This window comes from Bufo bufo, chromosome 2 (genome assembly GCF_905171765.1).
Source record: "Bufo bufo chromosome 2, aBufBuf1.1, whole genome shotgun sequence".
NCBI classification, from domain to species: Eukaryota; Metazoa; Chordata; class Amphibia; order Anura; family Bufonidae; genus Bufo; species Bufo bufo.
This window is the reverse complement of record NC_053390.1, coordinates 747,084,677-747,108,394: the sequence shown is the minus strand read 5'-3', so window position 1 is coordinate 747,108,394 and position 23,718 is coordinate 747,084,677.

Genomic DNA, 23,718 nt, shown 5'->3' with positions numbered 1-23,718 from the left:
CACCTGGCACAAATGCACCCACCAATAGAACAGGCAATTTTTATAAATTTCGGTCCCTGTCATCTATGCAGAGCAGGGTTTTTTCAACGGCAAAAATGTGTTAATGTCACCCACCAATAGAACAGACTATTTTTATGAAATTTAGGTCCCTGTAACCTATGCAGAGCAGGGGTTTTTCAACGGCAAAAATGGGTTAATGTCACCCAACAATGAAACAGACAAATTTTTTAAAATTATTTCCCTGTCTGCTATGTAGAGTAGGGGAATAAAACAGCCAACAATGCAAATATATCAACCCCTGAACTCACAGATGGATTAACTATATTATTGCCCCTGGCACATATGCAGGTGCAGGTGTACTTCACACAAAAATTGGTTTGTCGCCCACCTAACTAACAGATGGATTAAGTATTAAATTATTAATATTTATTTTAGATGTTGCATTGTGCCCACCAAAAAATTTCTGGAGGAAGGTCAGCCACAGAATGAACAGACAGATAAATTATCTTTCTGTGTCCGGGGTGTAAAAATGGTGTATTGCACATGTGCCCTGGCTGTACAATTGTGTACATGGCCTATGTTGGTGCAGGAACCCATCCTCCGAGCCACTTGTGAATGAATGGCCTTATAGCCGTGGAAATGTCACCCCACAATCCTACAGATGGATTTACTGTATTTTTTTGCCTGGCTGTCAGATATGCAGCGCAGGCCGCAAAGGTACTTTATGGCCAAAAAAAAAGTGTTTTTTTCACCCACAATGACCCAGTTGAAATACATGGATTTACTGATTTATATTTCACCATCAGATCCGCAGTGCTGGCCGCAAAGGTATTTTCTGGCAAAAAAAATATGATTTTTTTTCAACAACAGTGAAACAGATGGATTTAACTGACTTTCTTTCACTATCACAAATGCAGTGCAGGCCGAAAAGGTACTTTATGGCCAAAAAAAAGTGTTTTTTTCACCCACAATGTCCCAGTTGTTTTTACTTATTATATTTCACTATCAGATTTGCAGCACAGGCCGCAAAGGTACTTTATGGAAAAAAATATATATGATTTTTTTACCCACAATTAAACAGATTGATTTAACTGATTTTCTTTCACTATCACAAAAGCAGGGGGCGCAAATGTACTTTTTAGCAAAAAAGAAAATTTAATTTGTCCCCCCAGAATCTAACAGATGGATTTACTGAATTGATTGCACTCACATATGCAGCACAGGGGTACTTTACAGAATTTTTTTTTAATATGTCACCCCCTGGGTCCCTGAACTCACAGACGGATTACCTATATTATTTTCCCTTCCCTTGGCACATATGCAGTGCAGGTGCACTTAAAAAAGGGGTATATGTTGCCCACTGAACTAAAAGAACAGGATTAAATGATTGTCCCTGGCACATTTGTAGTGCTGGTGCACTGCTGTTGCACAAAATGGCCGCCGACGCCCACCTAACTAACAGACGGATAAAACATATTTTTCTGTGTCACTGGGCCCAGGGCAGGGTACAAAAATGTTGCATTGCACACACCAAAAAAAAATCGCTGTAGATCGCAGAGTTAACAACAAGTTCTGATATCAGATTCTATCCTAGTCTCTCCCTCACAGCAGCAGCATCCTATCCCTACACTAATCAGAGCTGAGTGACCTACGGCGCTACGTGACTCCAGCTTATATAGAGGCTGGGTCACATGCTGCACTGGCAAATCACAGCCATGCCATTAGTAGGCATGGCTGTGATGGCTTCTAAGGGAACACGAGTTAAACGCCTGTTGATTGGCTGCCATTAAATCGGCGAACACTGAACTCGAACCCAAACTTTTACTGAAATGTTCGGTTTCGGGTCCGGGGTCAAAAAATCGTAAAGTTCGGTACGAACCCGAACTTTACAGTTCGGGTTCGCTCAACCCTATTTCCTAACAGTTTTTCCTGTAAAATTGATTTTTTTGGTGGGGTTTTGTGTGTATTTTTTGTCAGTCTGTAAAAGTGGCGTACAACTCGGACAACATGGTTCCCAGCAGCTACCTAGGAGTCCAAGAACCATCCAGACATCATCCCCATGGTGTTCCCGATCCATTTTGGTGGTGTTTCTGTTACTTTCTGACCTTTTCCAATGGACCAGGCACCCTCCCCTCTTCAGAGCAGGGGGTGCCTTGTTGTCTCCCATTGACTTCCATTATACTCGGGTGCTTGGCCGAGCACACGAATATAGCAATGTTTTTGGTTCGAACACCCGAATACTTTGGTGCTCGATCATCACAATTCTCTACAATAGCACGCAATTTAGCGCAGGTTGCACTAATAATATATATTGCTGCCCGACACAGCAATAGTCCTTAACCCCTTAAGGACTCGGCCCTATTTCACCTTAAGGACTTGGCCATTTTTTGCAAATCTGACCAGTGCTGATAACTTTGAAACGCTTTGACTTATCCAGGCCATTCTGTCATTTTGTCACATATTGTACTTCATGACACTGGTAAAATGTAGTAAAAAAAAATCATTTTTATTTATAAAAAAATACCAAATTTACCAAAAATTTGTAAAAAATTTCAAATTTCCAAGTTTCAATTTCTCTACTTCTATAATACATAGTAATACTTCCAAAAATAGTTATTACTTTACATTCCCCATATGTCTACTTCATGTTTGGATCATTTTGGGAATGATATTTTATTTTTGGGGATGTTACAAGGCTTAGAAGTTTAGAAGCAAATCTTGAAATTTTTTAGATATTTTCAAAAACCCAATTTTTAGGGAACAGTTCAGGTCTGAAGTCACTTTGCGAGGCTTACATAATAGAAACCACGCAAAAATGACCCCATTCTATAAACTACACCCCTCAAGGTATTCAAAACTGATTTTACAAACTTGGTTAACCCTTTAGGTGTTCCACAAGAATTAATGGAAAATTTCACTTTTTGGGCAGATTTTCCATTTTAATAATTTTTTTCCAGTTACAAAGCAAGGGTTAACAGCCAAACCAAACTCAATATTTATGGCCCTGATCCTGTAGTTTACAGAAACACCCCATATGTGGTCGTAAACTACTGTATGGGCACACGGCAGGGCACAGAAGGAAAGGAATGCCATACGGTTTTTGGAAGGCAGATTTTGCTGGACTGTTTTTTTTTAAACCATGTCCCATTTGAAGCCCCCCTGATGCACCCCTAGAGTAGAAACTCCACAAAAGTGACCCCATCTAAGAAACTACACCCCTCAAGGTATTCAAAACTGATTTTACAAACGTTGTTAACCCTTTATGTATTCCACAAGAATTAATGGAAAATTTCACTTTTTGGGCAGATTTTCCATTTTAATAATTTTTTTCCAGTTACAAAGCAAGGGTTAACAGCCAAACCAAACTGAATATTTATGGCCCTGATTCTGTAGTTTACTGAAACACCCCATATGTGGTCGTAAACTACTGTACGGGCACACGGCAGGGCACAGAAGGAAAGGAATGCCATACGGTTTTTGTAAGGCAGATTTTGCTGGACTGTTTTTTTTGAAACCATGTCCCATTTGAAGCCCCCCTGATGCACCCCTAGAGTAGAAACTCCACAAAAGTGACCCCATCTAAGAAACTACACCCCTCAAGGTATTCAAAACTGATTTTACAAACGTTGTTAACCCTTTAGGTATTCCACATGAATTAATGGAAAATTTCACTTTTTGGGCAGATTTTCCATTTTAATAATTTTTTTCCAGTTACAAAGCAAGGGTTAACAGCCAAACCAAACTGAATATTTATGGCCCTGATTCTGTAGTTTACTGAAACACCCCATATGTGGTCGTAAACTACTGTACGGGCACACGGCAGGGCGCAGAAGGAAAGGAATGCCATACGGTTTTTGTAAGGCAGATTTTGCTGGACTGTTTTTTTTCACACCATGTCCCATTTGAATGCACCCCTAGAGTAGAAACTCCAAAAAAGTTGCCCCATTTTAGAAACTATGGGATAGGGTGGCAGTATTGTTGGTACTAGTTTAGGATATATATGATTTTTGGTTGCTCTATATTACACTTTTTGTGAGGCAAGATAACAAGAAATAGCTGTTTCGGCACCGTTTTTATTTTTTGTTATTTACAACATTCATCGAACAGGTTATATCATGTGATATTTTTATAGACCAGGTTGTCACGGATGCGGTGATACCTAATATGTATACCTTTTTTTATTTATGTAAGCTTTACACAATGATTTCTTTTTTGAAGCAAAAAAAAAAAATGTTTTAGTGTTTCCATAGTCTGAGAGCCATCATTTTTCCAGTTTTTGGGAGATTACCTTGGGTAGGGTATGATTTTTGCGGGATGAGATGACAGTTTTATTGGCACTATTTTGGGGTGCGTGTGACTTTTTGATCGCTTGCTATTACACTTTTTGTGCTGTAAGGTGACAAAAAATGGTTTATTTAGCACAGTTTTTATTTGATTTTTTTTTTACGGTGTTCATCTGAGGGGTTAGGTCTTGTGATATTTTTATAGAGCCGGTCATTACGAACGCTGCGATACCAAATATGTATACTTTTTTTTTATTTATGTAAGTTTTACACAATAACAGCTTTTTTAAAACAAAAAAAATGATGTTTTAAAGGGTTTCTATCACTTCGTATGACATATTTAGGTGTCAGACACTAGCGATCCACTAGTGTCTGCTCTAACAAACCATCCTAATATGATAGGTTTTGGGGCAGCCGTTTTGCTAAAATAACAACTTATATCTATATGCTAATGAGCCTCTAGGTGCTATGGGGGCGTCATTAGCAACTAGAGGCTCCGTCTACCTTCATAAACTGTTGCCGCCCAGCGCGTCCCTCCAACCCGCCAATCTCCTCCTGAATGCGATCCCCTCCGTGCGCGTCTCTGTTCTGCGCATGCGCAGTGAATGTCTGACCGCTTCCCTGTTCAGAGCCTCAGACATCTCCACTGCGCCTGCGCGGATGACATCATAGTGCTCCGAGGAACAGGCGCAGTGGAGATGTCTGAGCAGGGAAGCGGTCAGACATTCACTGCGCATGCGCAGAACAGAGACGCGCACGGAGAGGATCGCATTCCGGAGGAGATGGGCGGGTTGGAGGGACGCGCTGGGCGGCGACAGTTTATGAAGGTAGACGGAGCCTCTAGGTGCTAATGACGCCCCCATAGCACCTAGAGGCTCATTAGCATATAGATATAAGTTGTTATTTTAGCAAAACGGCTGCCCCAAAACCTATCATATTAGGATGGTTTGTTAGAGCAGACACTAGCGGATCGCTAGTGTCTGACACCTAAATATGTCATACGAAGTGATAGAAACCCTTTAATGTCTCCATATTCTGAGCCATAGTTTTTTTTACTTTTTGGGCGAAAATCAGCATTAAGTGATCTGCAAGGATGGATTCATACCCAAATTGACAGTTGACAGGGCCTGAGTGGGTCTAGAGGATGCCACAAAAACCTTCCCCAGACCATGACGCTACCACTACCAGCTTGTGTTCTTCCAGCAATGGTTGTAGGATATTTGTCCTCTGATGGTTTTCACCTGAGATGCCAATGTCCATCTGTTTGATGATGCAGAAAACGTGACTAATCAGAAAAGGCAACCTTTTGCCAATCAGCTAAGGTCTAATTGTGATACTGCTGAGGAAATGTAAATGTTATCTACCAATGCAACTTTGTTAGCAGAGGTGCAGTGACCATTCACCACCTTTAGAGCTTATGAACACAAATGTATTTTCTTTCTGTGTCCGCTCCATTATTTTTGCGGATCATGTGCGGAACAATTCACTTCAATGGGTTCACAAAAACGGAAGTTACTCCATGTGCATTCAGTTTCCGTATTTCCATTTTACCATTCTGAAAAAAAAAAACATAAATCATCCATTTTACCCATGACAGTAGCGAGGGATATGAGTGTATATAGCCTATCACACACCTTATATACCCATCAAGCCAACTCATGACACGGGACTGCCTTCATGAGCTAAGAGAGCATCTGAATGTAACTAATTATTGAATACAGCCAACAAACGTGTTGCAGCCAACAAACATGCAGGGAGGAGACTCGAGCATCGCGCTTGAGCACACGCGGTATTCGGCCAAACACTGCGATGTGCCGAGCATCGCCATGCTCGAGCCGAACTGGTGTTCGGCCGAGCATGCTCGATCAACACTAGTACATAGCCATTAAGCAATATTCTGCTGCTGTCACCCCTCCCCCCTCCATACCCGATTGTGAGTAAAAAAAAAATTGGGCTTCTTGAGGTGCAGCTGCTTGAAGTCCATATCATGCCAAAGGTATGTATAGCCATTTTATTTTAGTTTTAATAGAGAGCTGCACAGATAACAAACTGTCTTTGGGACTATACCAGTCCCACCTCTTCCAAATGTATGCCAATAGCATATATTTTGCCAGCAGGATTTTATGGGCAGAGCAGACATACAAGTTGAGATATAGTGGTATGTATAGTATTTAGCCTAACACACCCTTTATTACAGCACAAACACTTAAAAGCTTAAACTGTTATGTTATCACATGCATACTCTATTTCATATTTTTTATCTATGTAATTATATTCACTTAAGTCTACTGAGTAGCTAAAGTAGTGTGAAGAAATGCATTTCTTCTGCCATATGCTTTATGTTCTAGGCAATTAACACTGGTGTTTCTCGGTCTTTTGTAAAACTGGAAATTGGTTCTGTGCCAAAATGAGTTAATACCACTGAATCCAAAACTAATTTAAGGTATGGTACAACAGCTGTTTTAGCCTACAGCACCATGTTGCTCAGCTAACCTGAAGGTGAAAAGTATGATATAAAGCAAGAAGCAAATTAACACATTGTGCAGGTGAAGAAATCAAGTTTTTTGTACATACTGCCTGAGGCAATTCTATTTTAAATTGCGCTGTTACAACTGACCACACGCTTTCAGATTTTCAGTTAGCTTAAATAAGAGAACCCCTTTTCAGCAATAAAATAATACACTGAACAATAATATAAATGCAACACTTTCGGTTTTGCTCCCATTTTGCATGAGCTGAACTCAAAGATCTGAAACATTTTCTAAATATACAAAAGACCCATTACTCTTGAATGCACAGAGGTACCGTGACGAGATCCTGAGGCTCATTGTTGTGCCATTCATCCATGACCATCACCTCATGTTGCAGCATGATAATGCACAGCCCCATATTGCAAGGATCTATACACAAATCCTGGAAGCTGAAAACATCCCAGTTCTTGCATGGCCAACTTACTCACCGGACATGTCACCCATTGAGCATGTTTGGGATGCTCTGGATCGGCGTATACGACAGCGTGTTCCAGTTCCTGCCAATATTCTGCAACTTCGCACAGCTATTGAAGAGGAGTGGACTAACATTCCACAGGCCACAATCAACAACCTGATCAACTCTATGTGATGGAGATGTGTTGCATTATTATGGGTAGTTCAAGGCACACCTGTGCAATATTCATGCTGTCTAATCAGCACCTTGATATGCCACACCTGTGAGGTGGGATGGATTATCTCGGCAAAGGAGAAGTGCTCACTAACACAGATTTAGACAGATTTGTGAACAATATTTTAAAGTAATGGGTCTTTTGTGTATGTAGAAAATGTTTCAGATCTTTGAGTTCAGCTCATGCAAAATGGGAGCAAAACCAAAAGTGTTGCATTTATATTTTTGTTCAGTGTGTATGTGTGTGTATATATATATATATATATATATATATATATATATACACAGTCAACATTATTGTGAAAACCAGCTAATATTCTGAGTGACTGCCATGTGCAGCATGGACAGCAGCTATACACACAGGGAATGACTCAATAAGGTTCTGGTAGGTTGATATAGGTATCTGGTGCCATGTTGACGGCAGAGCATCCCACAGCTGCTGAAAGGTGCATAGGGAAGGATCCATAGAACGAACATAACAAATCGAGGTCATCTCAAAGATACTCAATTGGGTTTACTTCTGGCGAATTCGGGAACCAGTGTAGTACTTAAAAAGTCTTGGTCGTGCCCTTCCAACCAATATCGGACATTTCTAGACCTGTGACATAGGCATTGTCTTGCTGGATGTTCTGCGTCAGGTAGAAAATCAGCATGAAGTGATCTGCAAGGATGGATTCATACCCAAATTGACAGTTGACAGGGCATGAGTGGGTCCAGAGGATGCCACAAAAACCTTCCCCAGACCATGACGCTACCACTACCAGCTTGTGTTCTTCCAGCAATGGTTGTAGGATATTTGTCCTCTGATGGTTTTCACCTGAGATGCCAATGTCCATCTGTTTGATGATGCAGAAAACGTGACTCATCAGAAAAGGCAACCTTTTGCCAATCAGCTAAGGTCTAAATGCGATACTGCTGAGGAAATTTAAATGTTATCTACCAATGCAACTTTGTTAGCAGAGGTGCAGTGACCATTCACCACCTTTAGGGCTTATGAACACAAATGTATTTTCTTTCTGTGTCCGCTCTATTATTTTTGCAGATCATGTGCGGAACAATTCATTTCAATGGGTTCACAAAAAAACGGAAGTTACTCCATGTGCATTCAGTTTCCGTATTTCCATTTTACCATTCTGAAAAAAACCAAAACATAAATCATCCATTTTACCCATGACAGTAGCGAGGGATATGAGTGTATATAGCCTATCACACACCTTATATACCCATCAAGCCAACTCATGACACGGGACTGCCTTCATGAGCTAAGAGAGCATCTGAATGTATCTAATTATTGAATACAAAAGTGATGTACTGTAAATTAATTGTACATAATAATGAAAAACTGCACAGGATAAGATTTATTTTGCCCTAAAATATACACCTGCCCATACCCATAAGACACACCTAGGTTTTAGAGGAAGAAAAGAAGAAAAAAAATATTTTGAACTAAGGGTGTATTAAAATACAGTTGCAAGAAAAAGTATGTGAACCCTTTGGAATGATATGGATTTCTGCACAAATTGGTCATAAAATGTGATCCGATCTTCATCTAAGTCACAACAATAGACAATCACAGTCTGCTTAAACTAATAACACACAAAGATTTAAATGTTATCATGTTTTATTGAACACACCATGTAAACATTCACAGTGCAGGTGGAAAAATTATGTGAATCCCTTGACTAATGACATCTCCAAGAGCTAATTGGAGTGAGGTGTCAGCCAACTGGAGTCCAATCAATGAGATGAGATTGGAGGTGTTGGTTACAGCTACCCTGCCCTATAAAAAACACACATCAGTTCTGGGTTTGCTTTTCACAAGAAGCATTGCCTGATGTGAATGATGCCTCTCACAAAAGAGCTCTCAGAAGACCTGCGATTAAGAATTGTTGACTTGCATAAAGCTGGAAAGGGTTATAAAAATATCTCCAAAGCCTTGCTGTTCATCAGTCCACGGTAAGACAAATTGTCTATAAATGGAGAATGTTCAGCACTGCTGCTACTCTCCCTAGAAGTGGCCGTCCTGTAAAGATGACTGCAAGAGCACAGTGCAGACTGCTCAATGAGGTGAAGAAGAATCCTAGAGTGTCGGCTAAAGACTTACAAAAGTCTCCGGCATATGCTAACATCCCTGTTAGCGAATCTATGATACGTAAAACACTAAACAAGAATGTATTTCATGGGAGGATACCACAGAGGAAGCAACTGCTGTCCAAAAAAACATTGCTGCATGTTTACAGTTTGCACAAGAGCACCTGGATGTTCGACAGCAGTGCTGGCAAAATATTCTGTGGACAGATAAAACCAAAGTTGAGTTGTTTGGAAGAAACAACACTATGTGTGGAGAAAAAGAGGCACAGCGCACTAACATCAAAACCTCATCCCAACTGTGAAGTATGGTGGTGGGGGCATCATGGTTTGGGGCTGCTTTGCTGCATCAGGGCCTGGACGGATTGCTATCATCGAAGGAAAAAATGAATTCCCAAGTTTATCAAGCCATTTTGCAGGAGAATTTAAGGCCATCTGTCCACCAGCTGAAGGTCAACAGAAGATGGGTGTTGCAACAGGACAACGACCCAAAGCATAGAAGTAAATCAACAACAGAATGGCTTAAACAGAAGAAAATACGCCTTCTGGGGTGGCCCAGTCAGAGTCCTGACCTCAACCCGATTGAGATGCTGTGGCATGACCTCAAGAAAGCGATTCACACCAGACATCCGAAGAATATTGCTGAACTGAAACAGTTCTGTAAAGAGGAATGGTCAAGAATTACTCCTGACCGTTGTGCACGTCTGATCTGCAACTACAGGAAACGTTTAGTCAAAGTTATTGCTGCCAAATGAGGTTCAACCAGTTATTAAATCCAAGGGTTCACATAATTTTTCCACCTGCACTGTGAATGTTTACATGGTGAATTCAATAAAAACATGGTAACATTTAATTCTTTGTGTGTAATTAGTTTAAGCAGACTGTGATTGTCTATTGTTGTGACTTAGATGAAGATTAGATCACATTTTATGACCAATTTGTGCAGAAATCCATATCATTCCAAAGGGTTCACATACTTTTTCTTGTAACTGTATTTAATAAAATAACACTCTGTTTTGGGGGGGATCTGCTGCTGACACAATATTATAGGGAGATCTGCTGTGAAGCACTGTTATGGGAGGATCTGTGACACACATGGGAGGGGGATGTTCAGTGATACACTTTTAGAGGAAAACTGTAGGTACCTTATATGAGTAGGTGAGCTGCAGTTCAGATAACTTTTCAGAGTAGCACAGTTACAGCAGTCCCCAAAGGATGCAGGCACGTGGGAAGACGCAGAGGTGGATCAAGAATGTTTGACAGGAAAGCCTGCTCCCGCTCATAGTCTGCCTGCTCCAGCGCACCAGCCCCTGTTCTCCCTGTAAGGGTCCATTCACACGTCCGTAAGTGTTTTGCGGATCCGCAAAACACGGACACCTGCAATGTGTGATCCGCAATTTGTGGACGGCACATCACAGACACTATAATAGAAAATGCCTTTTCTGGTCCGCAATTGCGGACAAGAATAGGACATGTTCTATTTTTTTCAGGAACGGAATTGCGGATCCCAAAAACAGATGCAGATACCGAAAATGCGGATGCGAATCTCGGAAATTCGGATTCACATCCATTCCAGCCCCATTGAAGGTGAATGGGTCCGCAAATTGTGGACCCAAATTACGGACGTGTGAATGGACCCTAAGCGTCTGCTCCTCTAGCCACGGACAGGCCAGCGCAGGTGTCAGGGGTGTCCGCCTGATCCAGGATTTCTTTGGGCGTGGCAGCCGCCCCATTAGTTCAGAAAACGCAGAGGCAGTGGTGGCTCTCGTGGCACATTCCAGTGCCACTGAGTCCTCTGCCCCGGCTCCCAGCAGCAATACACCTCCTGCAGGACCAACCCCCAGCCCCCAAGAATCTTCCCTGCTCCTTTATGACGACAGCGACAATGAGAGGGACGTTTGTTGGAGGCAATGCAGGAGGCTGAATTGGAGTTTAGTCCTCCTGATGGACAGGACCTTTTGAAGGGGATGGATGAGGAGGAGGAGGAGGGTGTAACGCCTGTCATTACCCCAGTCACATCCCTTCCAACTTGTGCGGGTGGTGTCAGCCACACAACCCCTGCACCTAGTCAGACCCAGACGTCAGCGAGGGGACAGCGGAGCCCGGTCAGGGGAACCATGTCTGCTGTTCCCCTCAGTCCACCACTGGTTGGCCCTGGGTCTGACATTGTAGGGATGAAGAGGAGGGTGATCCAGAATGGGTGCCACCTCCTTTGTCAGGTGACTGCAGCACCGATGAAGGTAGGCACCCATGGCAAATGGTGCGCCAGGTCACCAGGGGGCCCAGTTTCAGGGGCTCCACTGGTAATGGCAGCAGGAGTAGGCAGCAGCAGCAGCCAGCTCCACCTGTGCGCACAGAGCGCGAACAGGCGTAAGTCAGCACCAACCGATCTGACAGGAGGTCGATGCGGAAGTCACCTGTTTGGGTTTACTTCACCTTGGAAGCAGATGATCACAATTGGCATCTGTCAGCTGTGCCATGCCAGGGTGAGGAGAGGGAGGTCTGTGGCTCGGCTGGGTACCACTGCCCTGACCCAGCACATGCGAGTCTACCACTGTCGGGAGTGGGAACAGATGCAGGGTGGTGGTAGCAGCGCCACCAGCAGTGTGCAGGGGGCAGCAGCTCCTGTCACTGTACTGCAGCCACCCCAACCCTTTCCACCGATTCATTCCCACTCCCCTGCTCCCTCTACTAAAGGTACTGGTACCGGCAGCCATACTTCTACCTCCACTGCACCCTCCTCTATCTCCTCCTCCTCCTCTTCCGTCCGGTACCAGCCATCAGTTGCCGACGCCTTTGAACGCACCGCGCCCTACGCCCCTGGGGACCGACGAGTGCATTCACTCAATAGGCTCCTGGCAAGGGTTATCGGCCAACATCTGCTTCCCTTCAATCTTATCACCTACACAGCTCAAAGAGCAACCACACAGAGAGCAATTCTCATTAATTATTCTTTATTGGATATCCAACACATTAGATGGTATATCAATTAAAACATATACAAAGACAGCACATACTGGGAACACAACGGTGTTACAATAAATGTATAAAAACAGAGTAAGCTCCAAACCAATAAGAGACTAGTATCCCCCCCTACGCAATAAAACAGTATCAGCTTGGTGGGGCGCATATAGCGATAATAGCATCCAGAGCATACATGAACAAACACTCCAAACATTTAAGGGAGTGTAAGCCTGGGTGCCGCCCTCACCAGGCAGAGACTGCAAGGGAAAAGGGGGGGAAAAAAACACAATTTAAAGTGCAAGTGCAATGAATACCTACTGACCCTGGTCTGAAACAGCCGCCCGACGATCGTTTCGCAAAATGCTTCCTCTTGGGGCCTACTCCCTTCAATCTTGTGGACAGCAATCCATTCAGGCAGATGTTGGAGCAGGCCCAACCCAGATTGTCGTGTCCCCAGCCGCAATTTCTGTGCCAGTACCTGCGTCCCTGCCCTACACCAGCACATTGTGCAGAACGTATCCCTGTAGCTGGATCACGCATGGGCAGGAATGATACATCAGTTTCACAGCTCAGTGGGTGTCTCTCCGAGGCGCCGGGGACGGATCAGTGGCATCTGAGATTGTGGTGCCGCCCGGGGGTGTCCAGGGGAGAACTGCTGCTTTCCTGCAAGCCACTGTCTCCACGGCTGCTGAGCCCCCCAGCAAGCGTCCCAGTATCTACGCAAGTGTGGGGCATATCTGCTGCCAGGCCATGCTCCAGCTTGTGAGCTTAGGGGAACGGAGACACACTGGACCTGATGTTCTGGCCGCACTACAGGCTCAGGTCCAGAAGTGGCTTTTACCCCGCAGGCTAGAGGCAGGTATGGTTGTCTGTGACAACGGCAGCAACCTACTCGCCGCCCTCCATGCTGGCAGTCTCACACATGTGCCCTGCATGGCACATGTCCTCAACTTTGTGGTACAGAAGTTCCTTTGCACATACCAAGGGTTGAGTGACATTGTGCCAAGTGTACGGAGGATTGATAGCCACTTCCGATGCTCCCCAACCGCCACTGCATCCCTGTCTAAACTGCAGCAGGACAACAGCCTGCCCCCTCACAGGCTGATTGTGGACAGCTTGACATGGTGGAACGCCACCCTCCACATGCTGCAGAGGTTGTGGGAGCAGCGACGGGCGGTGAGGGAATACCTGCTAGATATAGGCACTCCAGGGCCATCACACCCACTCCCCTACATCACTAATGTGGTGTGGGGGCAGATACAGCAGGTCTGCCACGTGTTGGCCCCATTTGAGCAGGTGACCAAGATGGTCAGTGGGGAGCATGTCGGCCTCAATGACGTGCTCCCCATAGTGTTCCTGCTGGACAGGACACTAGATCGCCTGCTCGAGGAGGCTGGGGAGAGTGCCTTGGTGGAGCAAGAAGAGGTAACAATGCTCCACCAGGACCAGGCCCAGGATGAGGAGGAGGAGGATGAAGAATTTGTCTGGGCCTGGTCAGGAGGGAGAGCCGGTGTTGGGGGCACCATTAGTCCGGGGGTGGGGCAGCTCCCACCAGGAGCAGCAGCAACAGCAGCAGGAGGAAGAGGACCAAGAGGTCATGGTCCAGGTCACAGAGGGCTGTCCTCTTCCCCATGGCTGCCCACATGCTGCTACCCCCGGTTCAGGAAAATTAAGGAGAGGGATGATTATTGTTTGGCCACCCTTTTAGACCCTCGCTGCAAGGGGAAACTGGAGCAGTTCATCCCAGCCAGCCGGAGACAGGCCCGGATGGATCAACTGCGGGCCTGTCTGATCAACCGGCTGGGGCAGGCAAACCCTCAGCCTCACGCTCTAGTTTTCCCCACCCATCTCACTCAGCAGGCGGCTGGCCCCAGCAGCACCCGCCGAGCAGGTGACCTTATGGGTGAGATGAGGTTGTTTTACCAGTCTGCGTGACACAGTAGCAGCAGCAGCAGCAGTCACCACCAGCAGCTGGCCCGCATGGTGACAGACTACATGGGGTTCGTTGGTTCCTCCGACAGCATGACCACCGACGACCCCATGGAGTACTGGGTTTCCAGGCTGGACACCTTCCATGAGCTCGTTCAGTATGCACTGGAGTTACTAGCTTGCTCCGCATCCAGCGTACACTCTGAGCAAACATTCAGCGCGGCAGGTGGGGTGGTCACCGACAAGTGGACCCGTCTGTCCACTGACTCCGTGGACAGACTAACATTCATCAAAATGAACGAGTCCTGGATAGGCAGTAACTTCTTGGCCCCCGCTGTTGGTTCTGGCCGTTGAAGGGTCCCTTGTCCATCCCTCTCCTTGTTTGTCCCTCCTAAACTCTGTTTTATTTTTTTATTATTATTATTATTATTATTTATTGATCTTTTTAATTATTTATTTACATAACATTTTTTTATGAATTTCTTAATTAATTTATGTATATGATCATTTATTACTTTAATTATGTATTATTAAATGTTTTTATTGATGTATATAATAATTTTTAGTTTTTATTTAATGATGAAATTTTAAATATATTTATGTTATAATGTTTTTAAATATTTTTATATTTATTTATTTTTTTAAATCATGTTTTTCTAGATTAATTGATTGAGGTTTAAATATTTAAATATATATATATTTATTTATATATTATAATTTAGTAAATTATTATAATCATGCATTTTGTTAATAATATATTAATTTGATGAAATTTAAAATGTTTAATATATTAGATTTTATCTTTATTTATTTTCATATTTATGTACTGATGAATTTGAGGAATCATATATATGTAGATTAATTTTATAATTGGTTGTTTTTTTATTATATTTAATTATGTATCAATTATTTTCTATATAGATTATTTTCGAAATATCAGGTTTTTAGTCTTCAAAAAACTAATTTAGTAATTTAGTTAATGTAATTGGCACACAGCGCTACACATGCCGCCCGCACCAGTCTGCTATAATTTTTCATATCAGGCACATCGAGTCAGTAGCAGAACACTCAGGGCCGGCACTATAATAAGGCAGACCAAGCAGCTGCCTTAGGAAGCATAGATGGGGGGGGGGGGGGCTAAAAAATGAAATGTGTTTTTTTTTTTTTTTTTTTTTTTTAAATACCCCGTATTTTTCGCCCCTGGGTCTTATGGGGCGAATACTAATGAAGTGCGTCCATTTTGGAAGTGCTTCATTAGTACCGGAGGACCGGGAAGCGGTAAAGGATCTGTACTCACCGCTTCCTGGTCCTCCGCTCGGCTGTCTGCTGTAAAGAGCTGCACACCATGTGACCTCACTGACATGGGGGGGCATGATGGCTGACATGGGGGGCATGATGGCTGATATGGAGGGCAGGATGGCTAACATGGGGGGCTGATGGCTGACATGGGGAGCTGATATGAGTAGAGTTGAGCGAACACCTGGATGTTCTGGTTCGAGAAGTTAGGCCGAACTTCCCGGAAATGTTCGGGTTCGGGATCCGAACCCGACCCAAACTTCGACCCGAACCCGAACCCCATTGAAGTCAATGGGGACCCGAACTTTTCGGCACTAAAAAGGCTGTAAAACAGCCCAGGAAAGGGCTAGAGGGCTGCAAAAGGCAGCAAAATGTAGTTAAATCCCTTGCAAACAAATGTGGATAGAGAAATGAATTAAAATAAAAATAAAATAAATAAAAATTAACCAATATCAATTGGAGAGAGGTCCCATAGCAGAAAATCAGGCTTCATGTCAGCAGAGAATCAGTCTTCATGTCATAGCAGAGAATCAGGCTTCACGTCAGTCAAAACTGGAACAGTCCATTGTCATATATTTAGTCCCCGGCACCCAGACAGAGGAGAGAGGTCCCATAACAGAGAATCAGTCTTTATGTCAGCAGAGAATCAGTCTTCATGTCATAGCAGAGAATCAGGCTTCACGTCAGCCAAAACTGTAACAGTCCATTGTCATATATTTAGGCCCCGGCACCCAGACAGAGGAGAGAGGTCCCATAACAGAGAATCAGGCTTCATCTCAGCAGAGAATCAGTCTTCATGTCATAGCAGAGAATCAGGCTTCACGTCAGCCAAAACTGGAACAGTCCATTGTCATATATTTAGGCCCCGGCACCCAGACAGAGGAGAGAGGTCCCATAACAGAGATTCAGGCTTCATGTCAGCAGAGAATCAGTCTTCATGTCATAGCAGAGAATCAGGCTTCACGTCAGCCAAAACTGGAACAGTCCATTGTCAGATATTTAGGCCCTGGCACCCAAACAGAGGAGAGAGGTCCCATAGCAGAGATTCAGGCTTCATGTCATAGCAGAGAATCATGCTTCACGTCACCCAACACTGGAACAGGCCACTGTCAGATATTTTTAGGCCCCGGAACCCAGACAGAGGAGAGGTTCATTCAACTTTGGGTTGCCCCGCAATATAATGGTAAAATAAAAATAAAAATAGGTTAAGGGGAGGTAGTTAATGTCTAATCTGCACAAGGGATGGACAGGTCCTGTGGGATCCATGCCTGGTTCATTTTTATGAACGTCAGCTTGCCCACATTGGCTGTAGACAGGCGGCTGCGTTTGTCTGTAATGACGCCCCCTGCCGTGCTGAATACACGTTCAGACAAAACGCTGGCCGCCGGGCAGGCCAGCACCTCCAAGGCATAAAAGGCTAGCTCTGGCCACGTGGACAATTTGGAGACCCAGAAGTTGAATGGGGCCAAACCATCAGTCAGTACGTGGAGGGGTGTGCACAGGTACTGTTCCACCATGTTAGTGAAATGTTGCCTCCTGCTAACACGTTCCGTATCAGGTGGTGGTGCAGTTAGCTGTGGCGTGTTGACAAAACTTTTCCACATCTCTGCCATGCTAACCCTGCCCTCAGAGGAGCTGGCCGTGACACAGCTGCGTTGGCGACCTCTTGCTCCTCCTCTGCCTTCGCCTTGGGCTTCCACTTGTTCCCCTGTGACATTTGGGAAAGCTCTCAGTAGCGCGTCTACCAACGTGTGCTTGTACTCGCGCATCTTCCTATCACGCTACAGTGCAGGAAGTAAGGTGGGCACATTGTCTTTGTACCGGGGATCCAGCAGGGTGGCAACCCAGTAGTCCGCACATGTTAAAATGTGGGCAACTCTGCTGTCGTTGCGCAGGCACTGCAGAATGTAGTCGCTCATGTGTGCCAGGCTGCACAGAAGTAAGGACAAGCTGTCCTCTGTGGGAGGCATATCGTCATCGTCCTGCGTTTCCCCCCAGCCACGCACCAGTGATGGGCCCAAGCTGCGTTGGGTGCCACCCCGCTGTGAACATGCTTCATCCTCATCCTCCTCCACCTCCTCCTCATCCTAGTCCTCCTCGTCCTCCAGTAGTGGGCCCTGTCTGGCCACATTTCTACCTGGCCTCTGCTGTTGCAAAAAACCTCCCTCTGAGTCACTTCGAAGAGACTGGCCTGAAAGTGCTAAAAATGACCCCTCTTCCTCCTGGGCCACCTCCTCTTCCATCATCGCCCTAAGTGTTTTCTCAAGGAGACATAGAAGTGGTATTGTAACGCTGATAACGCCGTCATCGCCACTGGCCATGTTGGTGGAGTACTCGAAACAGCGCAACAGGGCACACAGGTATCGCATGGAGGCCCAGTCATTGGTGGTGAAGTGGTGCTGTTCCGCAGTGCGACTGACCCGTGCGTGCTGCAGCTGAAACTCCACTATGGCCTGCTGCTGCTCGCACAGTCTGTCCAGCATGTGCAAGGTGGAGTTCCACCTGTTGGGCACGTCGCATATGAGGCGGTGAGCGGGAAGGCCGAAGTTACGCTGTAGTGCAGACAGGCGAGCAGCGGCAGGATGAGAACGCCGGAAGCGCGCACAGACGGCCCGCACTTTATGCAGCAGCTCTGACATGTCGGGGTAGTTGTGAATGAACTTCTGCACCACCAAATTCAGCACATGCGCCAGGCAAATGGATGTGCGTCAGTCCCAGAGCTGCAACGAGATTTCGCCCATTATCGCACACCACCAGGCCGGGCTTGAGGCTCACCGGCAGCAACCACTCGTCGGTCTGTTGTTCTATACCCCGCCACAACTCCTGTGCGGTGTGGGGCCTGTCCCCCAAACATATGAGTTTCAGAATGGCCTGCTGACGTTTACCCCGAGCTGTGCTGAAGTTGGTGGTGAAGGTGTGTGGCTGACTGGATGAGCAGGTGGGAGAAGAGGAGGAGGAAGCCGAGTAGGAGAAGGAGGCAACAGGAGGCAAAGAATGCTGCCCTGCGATCCTTGGCGGCGGAAGGACGTGCGCCAAACAGCTTTTCGCCTGGGGCCCAGCCGCCACTACATTTATACAGTGTGCAGTTAGGGAGATATAGCGTCTCTGGCCGTGCTTACTGGTCCACGTATCTGTGGTTAGGTGGACCTTGCCCCAGATGGCGTTGCGCAGTGCACACTTGATTTTATCGGATACTTGGTTGTGCAAAGAAGGCACGGCTCTCTTGGAGAAGTAGTGGCGGCTGGGAACAACATACTGTGGGAGAGCAAGCGACATGAGCTGTTTGAAACTGTCTGTGTCCACCAGCCTGAATGACAGCATTTCATAGGCCAGTAGTTTAGAAATGCTGGCATTCAGGGCCAGGGATCGAGGGTGGCTAGGTGGGAATTTACGCTTTCTCTCAAATGTTTGTGAGATGGAGAGCTGAAAGCTGCCGTGTGACATGGTTGAGATGCTTGGTGACGGAGGTGGTGGTGGTGTTGGTGGTACATCCTCTGTTTGCTGGGCGGCAGGTGCCAACGTTCCTCCAGAGGCAGAGGAAGAGGCCGAGGCGGCAGCAGCAGAAGAGGTAGCAGGGGGAGCCTGAGTGACTTCCTTGTTTTTAAGGTGTTTACTCCACTGCAGTTCATGCTTTGCATGCAGGTGCCTGGTCATGCAGGTTGTGCTAAGGTTCAGAACGTTAATGCCTAGCTTCAGGCTCTGATGGCACAGCGTGCAAACCACTCGGGTCTTGTCGTCAGCACATTGTTTGAAGAACTGCCACGCCAGGGAACTCCTTGAAGCTGCCTTTGGGGTGCTGGGTCCAAGATGGCGGCGGCCAAAAGCAGACGGACTCTCTTGGCGGCGGGTGTTCTGTTTTTGCCCACTGCTCCATCTTTTGATACGCTGTTGGCTCGGTCTCACCACTGCCTCTTCCTCCAAATTCTGAAAGTCAGTGGCATGACCTTCATTCCATGTGGGGTCTAGGACCTCATCGTCCCCTGCATCGTCTTCCACCCAGTCTTCCTCCCTGACCTCCTGTTCAGTCTGCACACTGCAGAAAGACGCAGCAGTTGGCACCTGTGTTTCGTCATCATCAGAGACGTGCTGAGGTGGTATTCCCATGTCCTCATCATTAGGAAACATAAGTGGTTGTGCATTAGTGCATTCTATCTCTTCCACCCCTGGGGAAGGGCTAGGTGGATGCCCTTGGGAAACCCTGCCAGCAGAGTCTTCAAACAGCATAAGAGACTGCTGCATAACTTGAGGCTCAGACAGTTTCCCTGATATGCATGGGGGTGATGTGACAGACTGATGGGCTTGGTTTTCATGCGCCATCTGTGCGCTTTCTGCAGAAGACTGGGTGGGAGATAACGTGAACGTGCTGGATCCACTGTCGGCCACCCAATTGACTAATGCCTGTACCTGCTCAGGCCTTACCATCCTTAGAACGGCATTGGGCCCCACCAAATATTGCTGTAAATTCTGCTGGCTACTGGGACCTGAGGTAGTTGATTCACTAGGACGTATGGCTGTAGCAGAACGGCCACGTCCTCTCCCGGCACCAGAGGGTCCACTAACACCACCACGACCATGTCCGCGTCCGCTTCCCTTACTAGATGTTTTCCTCATTGTTACCGTTCACCACAATAAGAAAAAAATTATTTGGCCCAATGTATTGAATTCAAATTCAGGCCTTTTTTTACAGGCACCTAACACTATCTGGCTATCTATTTAGGTACCGTATTACACTAATACAGGCACAACAGTATCAACAGATTTAGCTGAATATAAATTGTAGGCCTAGTATTTAGGTGCTGGGTGACAGGTATACGTTTACGGACAGAATTAAACTTGGAAATGCACGGTAGCGTGTGAAGTTATTGAGGCTGACACTATCCGCACCTTAAATCTAATATACCCTTTTATGGATAGATTTAACCTTGGCCTGAGAGTAATTCCCTAAATTTGTGGTTTCTGCTCTAAGTTGGGAATTGTATTTCAACCCAGAACAAAAACTGTGCTTTGGCAGACACTAAATAGATTGACCAGCCACAGCAGTATCAACAGATTTAGCTGAATATAAATTGTAGGCCTAGTATTTAGGCGCTGGATGACCGGTATACGTTTACGTACAGAATTAGACTTGGAGATGCACGGTAGCGTGGGAAGTTATTGAGGATGACCCTATCCGCACCTTCAATCTAATATACCCTTTTATGGATAGATTTAAAGTTGGCCTGATACAGCAGAAACCACTGATTTAGGGAATTGCTAAGTTGGGAATTGTATTCAACCCAGAACAAAAACTGTGCTTTGACGGACACTAAATAAATTGACCAGCCTCAGCAATAAACACAGATTTAGCTGAATATAAATTTTAGGCCTATTATTTAGGCGCTGGGTGACAGGTATACGTTTACGGATAGAATTATTTAAACTTGGAAATGCACGGTAGCGTGTGAAGTTATTGAGGGTGACCCTATCCGCACCTTCAATCTAATATACCCTTTTATGGATAGATTTAACCTTGGCCTGATAGTAATTCCCTAAATTTGTGGTTTCTGCTCTAAGTTGGGAATTGTATTTCAACCCAGAACAAAAACTGTGCTTTGGCAGACACTAAATAGATTGACCAGCCACAGCAGTATCAACAGATTTAGCTGAATATAAATTGTAGGCCTAGTATTTAGGCGCTGTATGACCGGTATACGTTTACGGACAGAATTATTTAAACTTGGAAATGCACGGTAGCGTGTGAAGTTATTGAGGATGCAATTTTTCAAAGACCCTTTAGACCCGGGAAATAATGTTTATATAATTCAAATAGTCTAGTTACCTAGACTAATAGACTCCCGTTTCTGGTCAGTATAAAATATAACATTTATTTATTTCACTATTAAAAATATAACATAAAACGGGAGAACAAAGGAAAAACTTTAAAATTCTAGGTTTGGCAGGATCACTATGCAGAGTGAAGGGTTAATTTCACCCGTATACTCTGCATTCCCTAACATATATCCATCCACCTTTGGTTCGGCGGTATATTTCCTTTTATGGAGTTGGAGGGTCACCTAATGGTTATCACTCATTATTTTCTTGGTATGTCTCAAGTAAGTCTCTCCACCATTAGTGGTCACGGTCCAGAGAAGTCTGCAGATACTTCTCACCGCGGCAGGATCCCTGCCTAACCTAATCTAAAAATTAAAGGCTAGAGCTCCCCCAACATGTTTCGCCACTGTAACGTGGCTTCATCAGGGGAAAGGAGCTACTGTCAACAAGAATGCTTTACCACGGAGCTCTTTTAACCTCTATGGGTGGGTCATTATAGGTATTGCAGCCAATCGCTGCTCAAGCATTCTGATTGAGGGTTTAGTGGCCCAATCAATGTGTTGGTTACTATCTTTGCGTCATATCATTGCGTCCAGTGTATGGTACTCCGAACTGCGCATGCGTCCGAACTTCTCATTAGGAATCACGAAGCCGATGCTACTGGGCATGCGCATATACTTCGAAAATTATTTGTGCAGTCGCGTTCCGAACTGCGCATGCGTCCGAACTTTTGATTAGGAATCAGGAAGACGATGCTACTGGGCATGCGCATATACTTAGAGAATTATTTGTGCAGTCACTTCTCATAACGCGCATGCGTGTGAACTAATAGTTTGGCGATCAAGAGGTAACATGTCCCCAGTTAGTAATCCAAGCTACGCATGCGCCCAAACTTTTCAAACAAATGGCTAAATAGGCGGTATTACTGGGCATGTGCATATACTTTGAAAAATAGCCTGGTTTTCACTGTGTGATCGCAGAATGTATCTTATCGCTACGTATTGCGCGTGCGCACAAACTTACAACACAATGATTGCAAGATAATGAATGCGCCTGCGTCCATATCTAAATATTTAGAGACAGCGATCCAGACTGCAATGATATATACTGCGGATGCGCTATAACTTTCTAAACCATAATTAGTGGGGCGATCTTCCTAAGCATGCGCATGCACTTAGAAATTTAACCCAGATATTTGGGTGATGCAGTCACATCTTGCGTCCATAGCTACATTCTGCGCATGCGCATAAACTTATAGATCGATGGTCGGAAAATTACATTGGAGCGCTTGCGCCAATATTTAGATGTTTTAAGGTATTAGTCATTTGCTTTTCTAACCTATATATTTGGCATATATTTAGATCTCATAATTCGACAGGCTGAGGGATGGCATTATGAAGTATATGTCTATCCTCCATTACATCCCAGATTTGAATATATACGCCTCATGCACCCCAATACTAGTGATCTATTATTGGGTACATGTTAGTGCTCTTACAACTTCATTCAGGTTATAATTTTTTCCCCCCTCATTTGATTTTCTTTATTATGAATAAGTGCGCAAATTGCATCATTCCCTCCATCCTTCTTCATTCCAAAGTTACTGGACTTGATCAAATAGCATTCAGAAAAAGAGGGGTCAAAGGCCACTTACCTCTTTCTTCCTATATATGCTATATTTGTTCTTTTTTATATAGTTGTAATATTAATTTATTTCTTATAAGGTACTCTCCTATTATTTTATATAAAGGCTGTGAAGGAAAACCCTTCGTTAAGGCCTTGTGGACTCATCGTCTTTAATCTATGGATCCAGCGTGCCTCGCTCTGTAACAACTTTTTATCTAGATTTCCACCTCCTGGTCCTAAAGATATTTTTTCTATGCCCCAGAATCTGAGAACGGAGCTCTTGTTGTTATGAAAATATCTTATATGTCTGGCAATTGATGTATCTTTACCTGTTTCAATGGTGCTGATGTGTCCTGAGATACGGCGTCTCAACTCCTGTACCGTTTTGCCCACATATAATTTAGGGCAGGGGCATGATGCCAAATACTGTATACTACTCCCTGGGTTTTACATGTGATACGTTGTCTTATTTCGTATTCCTTTTTGTCCACAGGATTGATGTACTTCTTTATGCGAGGAACATATCTACAAAAAGAACACTCCCCGCATGGTGACGATCCTC